Consider the following 10,382-nt stretch of genomic DNA (forward strand, 5'->3'; position numbering starts at 1 on the left):
ATTTCTTTTTCGATGTGTTTTTTTTCTCCCCCTAACATTGGGAAGATTTTCTCATTAAAATGACAATCAGCAAAGCGTGTTGTAAACACGTCGCTTGTCTGAGGCTCAATATGTCGAATGATTGATGAGCTATCATAAACGATATAAATTCCGACCTTTCTTTGAGGTCCCATTTTTGTTTGTTGAGGCGGTGCAATAGACACATATACCATACATCCAAAAAAATACAGATGAAAAATGTTTGATTCATTACCAAAAGAAAGCTGCAATGAGGATTATTTATGATATGTACTCGGTCTGATGCGAATTAATGCAGCATCATGTAAAATGCGTGTCCCCATACAGAAACATATGGAGTATTGTTTTCATAATCATTGATATAGTAATCAGTTGTAGACGTTTAATCAATGATTCAGCTAATGCATTTTGTGTATGTACATGAGCAACGATTTGCTCAACAGTGTTCTCATTGACATACAATAATCTTTGAAAGTCTGGGAAGTAAATTCACCAGCATTATCAAGTCTAATTTTTTTATTGTATTATCGAGAAATTGATTCCGCAATTTTATTATTTGAGCAAATAATCTTGAAAATGCAACATTCCAAGTTAATAATAAACATACATGTGACCATCTGCTAGAGGCATCGATTAATACGATAAAATATCTAAATGGTCCACATGGTAGATGAATTGACCCACAGATATCACGTTGAATATATTCAAGAAACATGGGTGAATCAATTTGGATTTTAGCTGGTGATGATTGTATAATAAGCTTTCCAAGAGACGGATCTATTATCACACCTATTTGCATCAATTATGATCCATGCATTTATGTAGATTGGGCTTGGGTATGTCTAATGCCTGAAGTAAATATCACAAGTTGTTGATTTAGTAATGTGATATTACTAAATAATTAATGATTTTAAAGAATGAAATATGACATATCTTGGTCATATGAAGTCCAAATGATTTGAAATTTGGATATACCGTAGAAAACTCAAAGATATAGAAGTTTCATGTTTTGAGTTTTGGAAAATTTGATCGTTTGACTGGTCCTAAAGGATATACCGGTGTTAAAATGTTAAATATATTTATTATATTATATTATATTATTAATATAATATAATATAATATTAAAAAAATAAAAAAAAATAAAAATAAAGATTGATATGAATTCCACCGAACTGTTCGAATAAAACGAACAGAGATAATAATAAGAGAGAGAAAGAAGATCAGAGAGTTTTGAGAATTTCTTTTCGATCGTGTAATTTATCGGTTTATCTAATCGACGAATTGACTTCAATTTTGGAATCGTTGACACGAGGTCTTCGATTTGAGGTATAAATTTTATAGTTTTGGTGATGTTTGAAATTCGTCGATTTCTGAAATAAGTCCGATAGATTGTTAATTCATACTGAAATTGAAGATTGTTGAATAGTGTATGATTTTAACGAAGTAGAGATGATTATAGTTGTGTTATTTTGAATTATTCCTAATTTATTATAATTAGGGATTTGTAATCGTTGAATGGAGATTGGAGAGTTGTTTGTCAGTTGTTATTAATTCTGATTATATATTCGGAGTCTACGAAGTATAGGCTACACGTTGATATAAAGTTTTTCGTAATTTGACGGATGTTGTAAAATAGCCTATTATTTGAAGTTAATTAATTAGGGTGTATTTGATGGTAGTCTCTTGAATTAAATACACCAGAATATTAAATTTTTGAACGATAAGAATTTATAATCGAGTTTTATAATTTTATTGAATTCTATTTGATGTTGTATATTGAGGCTATTATGATTGTGTTGATACGGTGATAATGATCTGATAATTATTGTTGAATTATTTAGATACATCACAAGCCTCGAGATCAAAGAAATAGCCAGATTATTTATATACTCGATTATCAGGTACGTGTTGACGTACGAGCGTATGTTGTTATTGTTTAGTATTGATGAATACTATTGTGTTGAACGATGATAAATCACCGAAATTGGGTGATTTGATATTATATTTTTTGTTTATTATTGTTGATATTGTTGACTATCGTTGTTGGGAGATGTCTCGTTGATGTTGTCACGTTGATGTTGTTCGTTCAACGATATTGTTGTCGTCGGAGTTGGGGTGCGACGTATCGTTGATGTTATTCGTTCGACGATATTGCTGTCGCCGGTGTTGGGGTGCGACGTATCGTCGATGTTGTTGTTCGTTCGACGATATTGCTGTCGCCGGTGTTGGGGTACGACGTATCGTCGATGTTGTTGCCTTGTGATGTTGTTGAGATTGTTGTTGGCTGATTGTCCAGAAACGGTAAAGGGGGTATTTCTAATATGATTTCAGTTATAGTTTATGTTGTTAATATAACTGGTATGTATTACGATGATGATTGTTGTATATGCTCACCTTTGAGGGCTGTTTCTGTTGGGCAGTTTACAAGACTATGCGTAAGACAGGATAGTGGTGAAGGACTAGGTGTGTCTAGTCAAACAGTCATGTAGTTGATAGTAGATAGCGACAGTATAGCTTATTGTCTTATTTGAGTTGTATGTGTGTATTTGTTATACTGTTTCTGCTACACTGACGTAGATAGTGTGGTGCTTGCACTATTTTGTCGTATATGCATTATATTATTGCGTCGTCGGAAAGAAAAATTTTATGCATATGACGTCACATGTTGCATGATTACGTGGCGAGGTTTGGGGCGCCACATTGGTGGTATCAGAGCATATGTTAGATGTCTGGGATGGTTAGGAGTTGGGTTTGTGATGAGGGAGTTGGATGACGGTATTATCTGCGTATGTCTGTGCATTTGACTTGTTATTGATGATTGCTTGGTATGATTGATTGTTCTTTAGTTGCGTGTGCTTTAATGCGAAAGGTGTGATGATGACTGGATTGTAATTGTTAAATGTTATGATTAACAATTTGATTTCCAGTGATGGCAGCTAGAGAACAGGTACATCCACACGAGGAAACGGAAGAGGTTGACAGTGGGTTTGGGCAGATGAATCCATTGCCACCTCCTCCTATGGGACATGCACCTGCAGATCAGCCTTTATTGCCTGGTGAGTTGACTTTGGCACAGTTTAGCAGTTATCTTCCACCGAGATTTGATAGTTCTGAGACTGATGAGCGAGCAGAGGAGTGGATTGAGAGGATAGAGCAGATATTTGTGACCGCTCTGTGTGCTAGGTCTGCTTGGTTACGATTGGCTACATTTCAGCTTTCGCGGAATGTATTATTGTGGTGGCAGACGACTGAGGCCGGATTGAGAGCTCAGGGCCGTACTGTTTATTGGGATGTTTTTCGATCTCGTTTTCTTGATAAATATTTTTCTATAGCAGCCAGACAAAAGAAAGAGAGAGAATTCGAGGATTTGAGACAGGGCAGTATGTTTGTTGCTGAGTATGAGTCTCGGTATTCTGCATTGCTGAAATATGTGCCACATGTTGCTACGAATGTTCATGCTAAGATGAGGCATTTCTTGAGAGGGTTGAAGTTAGAGTTATTTGATCGTGTGCAATCAAACAACCCGGTATCAATTGAGGATGCAGTGACGAGGGCTGAGATGGCTTAGTTAGTTATGCAGGAGTATGGGGCTCAGGGACGATTATCAGAGCCGACTAGGGAGTCATTGCGACCTCAGGGACAGTCTTTTAAATATCAGAAGGGTTCATCTTCTTCTTCAGCATCATCTGGGAAGTGTCGATTTGATTCACGACGTGTTGAGAGTCGGGGGGGCAGTTCTCAGTCTGTTCAGGGGCAGAGAGGAGAGTCCAGAGCAGTGAGATGTTTTCGTTGTGGGCGACCTCATCTGATCAGAGATTGTACAAAGACCGAGATCACCTGTTTTGAGTGTGGCGGTGTTGGTCATCGGGCGAGACAGTGTCCTAGTCGTGAGGGGCGGCGAGAGCCTAGGAGTGCTAGAGGTAGATCCTCAGAGAGAAGAGGACGACAACCTCGGCAGTTTACACCACGACCTTCTGGAGGACAGTCACATATGCAGGGAGCTGGTCCGCCTCAGGCACATGTGTATGCTTTGACACGAGAGCAGGCAGAGGAGGCACGAGAGGAGATAATAGCGGGTAAGTGTTATTTATGTTCTTATCCTGCTTATATTCTTATTGATACTGGTGCCTCGCATACTTTTATATCGAAGAGGTTTGTGGTTGAGCATCATATGCGCTCGTCTCCATTGTCTATGCCTCTTTCTATTTCGACACCTTCTGGAGTTGATATATCAGTTGTATCTATGATATCATATGGTATTATTTCTTATGAGGGCTATGAGCTGAGATCTGATATGATTATTCTAGAGATGACTGATTTTGATTGTATTGTGGGAATTAATGTGCTGAGGAGATATTGTGCGACAGTTGATTGTTATCAGCGGGTGGTATATTTTTATACAGATGAGAAAGAACGTTGGACATTTTATGGGAAGGGTTCTCGTCCTCGTGTTCCGTCGGTATCTGCCATCCGGATGTCTCGGTTATTGGAGCATGGGCATGAGGGTTATCTTATTTATGTTGTAGATGTGACAGAGAAGAAGAAAGAGGTGGGAATAGAGGACATACCTATAGTTGCTGAGTTTGCCGATGTATTTCCTGATGAGATTCCAGGCTTCCCACCAGCTCGTGAGGTGGAGTTTGGGATCAAGTTGATGCCAGGTACTTCCCTTATTTCTCGTACTCCTTACAGAATGGCACCAGCAGAGTTGAGAGAGTTAAAAGCCCAGTTGCAGGACTTGCTGGACAAGGGATACATTCGCCCTAGTGTATAACCTTGGGGTGCACCAGTCTTATTTATGAAAAAGAAAGATGGAACGATGCGGCTTTGTATTGACTATCGACAACTGAATAAGGTAACAATTAAAAATAAATATCCCCTACCTCGTATTGATGATTTGTTTGATCAGTTACAGGGAACCTCAGTATATTCGAAGATTGATTTGAGGTCAGGATATCATCAGATACGAGTTAGAGTGGAGGATATTCAGAAGACAGCATTCGGGACCAGATATGGGCATTATGAGTTTTTGGTTATGCCGTTTGGGTTGAAAAATGCTCCAGCTGTGTTCATGAGTGTGATGAATAGGGTATTTCAGCCTTATCTCGATCGATTTGTTATTGTGTTCATTGATGATATATTGATAAATTCCAGGAGTGGGTTGAGCATGCAGGGCACTTGCGTTCAGTGTTACAGGTGTTGCGAGATAGACAGTTGTATGCCAAACTCAGTAAGTGTGAGTTTTGGTTGGATCGAGTGGTCTTCTTGGGTCATGTTATATCAAGAGATGGGATTTCTGTTGATCCAACGAAGGTCGAAGCCGTGTTACAGTGGTCCGCACCTACATCTGTACCAGAGATCCGTAGCTTCTTGGGTTTAGCAGGTTATTATCGTCGATTTATCGAGGGATTTTCAAAGATTGCTAGGCCTTTGACACAATTGACTCAGAAAGGTGTGCGATTTCAGTGGTCTGAAGCATGTGAGAGGAGTTTTCAGGAGTTGAAGCACCGACTGAAGACTGCACCGGTGTTATCAATTCCTATAGAAAATGAGAGGTTTGTTGTTTATACTGATGCATCATTACATGGTTTGGGATGTGTTTTGATGCAGGATCGACATGTTGTGGCATATGCCTCGAGACAGCTGAAACCACACGAAACAAGGTACCCCGTGCATGACTTGGAGTTAGCAGCCATTATCTTTGCCTTGAAGATATGGCCACACTATTTGTGACACATTGACCCGTTTACAATAAAAATACAGCGGAATTTAAAATTTTCTTTCAAATGGAAGGAATTTCAAAATACATTTCCAAATATCAACAAAAGTATCAACATGATCAACTAAATGATACATCAAAATACAAAACATCATTTTAATGATCATGTCCAAAATATTGCTTGCAAAACAAACTTCTTCCTTCCAATCTTCGTATGCATATGACTCCAATCCACAGTCAACGTCCTGGTCCGTCGCTCTTATCTGCATCACATGAAATAACTGAAATGAGTATAAAACTCAGCAAGTGGAACTCTTACATAGCAATGAACATAGCATACTCTGTAAAACATGGCTTTAAAACATTGAATACCATCAATCTATGAATCATAAATAACATAGCAATAACAATAACAATGAGATGGTATTTCTCTTTTCTCTGGTATGGATTGATATCAATAGTAACTCTGTCTGTGGTGCTCGTATCCCATCGATATAAATCGACAACTCTAAGGGATATAAGCCTATGGTCGTTGATCAACTAATTGCATGCAATCTCTGACTATGTATCTATCAATCCATAAAACATTTGAATTATCTCTCTTTGACATTTATCAAACACTTTGGAAACTATACTCTTTGTATTCCCTTTTCAATACAATTGAGACATACAATGCCTCCAATAGATATGCAAGTGAATCAATACATAAGTATGAAGCCAATGAAGGGAATAACACATTAAAACCTTTGAAATACAATACATATATATCATGTGAGCACAAGGGATGAGATTCCACTTACAAACCACAAGAACACCTCAATCTAAGCTCTTGATACACCACCTACAACAATAATCCATTAATAACACCATCATCAACTCAATAATCAAGAACCCATGTCAATTAATCCTTAAAACCAACATAAACATCAAACCCAAATCATCTCTTCTCCAAAACCATGAAATAACACAACCAAAAGCTTACCTTAGCTTCCTAGAGCAACCAAGAACCTCGCTCTCAACTCGAAAATCCAACTAGAAGCTTGAATCGAAGATGGGAAATGAAAGAAATAAGAGAAAACCCTTGTCTTCCAAGAGAAAAATCGAGATGGAGAAGAAAGGAAAGGGAAAAAGTGAAGTCAACTTATCCAAAAAGCACTTTAAATCTCGACCATACCTCTACTGTTCATCACCGCGGGTGCGCTACACCAAGCACCGCGGGTGCGCTGAGCTCACGGCCTCCCATCCAAAAATCCATGCTCGACGACCGCGGGTACGGTCCTGCAATTACCGCGGGTGCGGTCTACACCGCGGGTGCGGTCCTCTTATACCGCAGGTGCGGTGCCACTACGGGAAAAACACCAAAATCCAACAATTACGACCGCGGGTGCGGTCCTTACACTGAGCGCGGGTGCGGTACTGCCACGGCAGAAACAAAATCTCAAGCAACTAAAATCTAACCGAAACTCTGAAACGAAACAACCACCAACTACAAACATCAACAACACCACAAAACAAGAATAACCAACCATACTATGGCCCATAATCACAACTCTTAACATCACAACTAGACTTAAACTTAATCAATAAATCTATAACATACGAAAACTTAAACTGTACCGTTCACCAGGCTCGGCTATTACAATCTCCCCTCCTTAGAGGAATTTCGTCCTCGAAATTGACGTCACTGCACGAACAACTCAGGATACTTCTCTCTCATCTCATCCTCCGGTTCCCACGTAGCCTCTTCGATCAAATGGTTCCTCCAAAGAACTTTAACGATGCCGATCTCTTTGTTCCTCAAAACTCTGACTTTGCGGTCCAGAATCTGAACCGGAATCTCTTGATACGTCAAATTCGGCATCAAGTCCAATGGCTCGTGGCGAAGAACATGGGAAGGATTCGCAACATACTTCCTGAGCATCGATACGTGAAAAACATTGTGGACTCTGTCAAGATCTGGCGGTAGGGCTAACCTGTAGGCTCGATCACCAACTCTGTCCAAAATCTCAAAGGGGCCAATAAATCTCGGACTCAACTTGCCCTTCTTGCCAAACCGCATCACACCCTTGAGAGGTGCTATCTTCAGGAACACGTGATCGCCAACCTCAAACTGCAAAGGTCTACGACGAACATCTGCATAGCTCTTCTGTCTCGACTGCGCAGTCTTCATCCTCTCACGGATAACAGAAACAACATCGGCTGTCTGTTGGACCAACTCTGGTCCCAACATCTTCCTCTCACCAACCTCATCCCAATACAAGGGAGATCTACACTTCCTGCCATAAAGTGCTTCATACGGTGCCATGCCAATCGTCGCTTGGTAACTGTTATTGTACGTGAACTCAACAAGAGGCAATTTGGAATCCCAGCTACCAGGATAATCAATAATACAAGCTCTGAGCATATCCTCAAGAATCTGAATAACTCTCTCTGACTGACCGTCGCTCTGAGGGTGATAAGCTGTACTGAAAGCTAACCGTGAACCCATAGCTCTGTGCAAACTCTTCCAAAACTCTGAGGTAAATCTAGGGTCACGATCAGACACAATCGACACAGGGACACCGTGAAGTCTAACAATTTCTGCTATGTAATCCTCGGCATACTGGTTAATGGAATACGTCGTCTTGACTGGAAGAAAGTGCGCTGACTTGGTCAATCGATCAACGATAACCCAAATGGAATTGAAACCCTTCTACGTCCTGGGAAGACCAGTCACGAAATCCATCGTAATATGCTCCCATTTCCACTGAGGAATCGGCAAAGATAGCAATGTCCCAGCAGGTCTCTGGTGCTCAATCTTCACCTGCTGACAAGTTAGGCACTGAGAAATGAACAAAGCAATATCTTTCTTCATACCTGGCCACCAGTAGAGTCTACGAAGATCCTGATACATTTTGGTACTGCCTGGATGTATCGAATATGGCGCGGTCTAAGCCTCTGTCAAGACGTCTCGCCGAATATCATCACCAACGGGAACACAAATACGGCCTCTGAAAGTCACCAAATCGTCTCCATTCAAACCAAATTCTGAGTTACCCCTCTCATCTGCTCTAGCTCTCAACTCTATCAACTGAACATCAACATTCTGCTCTCTACGGATCATGTCCGTCAAAGTAGCCCGAATGACCAACGCTGAAAAGCGAGCAATGGTTCCCGGAACTACCAAAGAAATCTCCTCTCGCTGCAAGTCCAACAACAACGGCTTCTGAATCATCGAACTCAAGGAAGAACTCGACTTACGGCTCAAAGTGTCTGCTACAACATTCGCTTTCCCTGGGTGGTAACTGATAGTCACATCATAGTCTTTGACAAGCTCTAACCACCTCCTCTGCCGCATATTGAGCTCTTTCTGAGAGAACAAATACTTCAAACTCTTGTGGTCTGTGAAGATCTCACACTTTTCGACATACAAATAATGTCGCCAAATCTTCAGGGCGAAAACCACAGCTGCTAGCTCCAAATCATGCGTCGGATAATTCTTCTCATAGTCTTTCAACTGGCGAGAAGCATAGGCGATAACCTTACCTCGCTGCATCAACACTGCACCGAGACCCTTCTTCGACGCATCGGTATACACAACGAAATCCTCTGAACCACTGGGCAATGAAAGAACAGGAGCTGTCGTCAACTTATCTATCAACTCTTGGAATGAACTTTGGCAATCAATGGACCACTCGAACTTCACAGTCTTCCTCGTCAAATTGGTCAATGGCAAGGCAATCTTGGAGAAATCTGAAATAAAACGACGATAATAACCCGCCAAACCAAGGAAACTGCGTACCTCAGAAACAGTAGTAGGAATAGGCCACTTTTGAACTGTCTCTATCTTCACTGGATCAATAGCTATACCATCTTTCGAAACAACATGGCCTAGAAAAGAAATCCGATCCAACCAAAACTCTCACTTCTTCAACTTGGCAAACAACCTCTTCTCCCTCAACAATCGGAGAACAACTCTGAGATGCTCTGCATGAAGCTCTCTGGTCTTGGAATAGATCAAGATGTCGTGGATGAAGACAATGACGAAGCTATCCAAATAAGGCTTGAACACACGGTTCATCAGATCCATGAAGACCGAAGGAGCATTGGTCAGACCAAAAGACATCACAAGGAACTCATAATGACCGTACCTGGTCCGGAACGCTGTCTTAGGGATATCAGACTCCCTAACCTTCAACTGATAGTAGCCGGACCGAAGATCAATCTTCGAAAATACGGTGGCACCCTGAAGTTGGTCAAATAGATCGTCTATCCGTGGCAACGGATACTTGTTCTTGATCGTCACTTTTTTGAGCTCCCTATTGTCAATACACAGCCGCAACGACCCATCTTTCTTCTTAACGAAAAGAACCGGAGCTCCCCAAGGCGAAGAACTCGAACGAATAAAACCCTTGTCCAATAGATCCTGTAACTGCGTCTTCAACTCCTTCATCTCAGTAGGGGCCATCCTATACGGAGCCTTAGAAATAGGAACCGTACCTGGAGCTAAATCAATCACAAACTCAACATCTCTGTCCGGCGGCAAACCCGGCACATCATCCTCAAACACATCGGCAAACTCCCTCACAACATCGATATCATCAATGTTCAACTTAATCATTCTATCCACATCCACAATAGAAGCCAGAAATACATCACAACCTCT

The sequence above is a fragment of the Primulina eburnea genome, chromosome 8, assembly GCF_022965805.1.
Source record: "Primulina eburnea isolate SZY01 chromosome 8, ASM2296580v1, whole genome shotgun sequence".
Classification (NCBI taxonomy): Eukaryota; Viridiplantae; Streptophyta; class Magnoliopsida; order Lamiales; family Gesneriaceae; genus Primulina; species Primulina eburnea.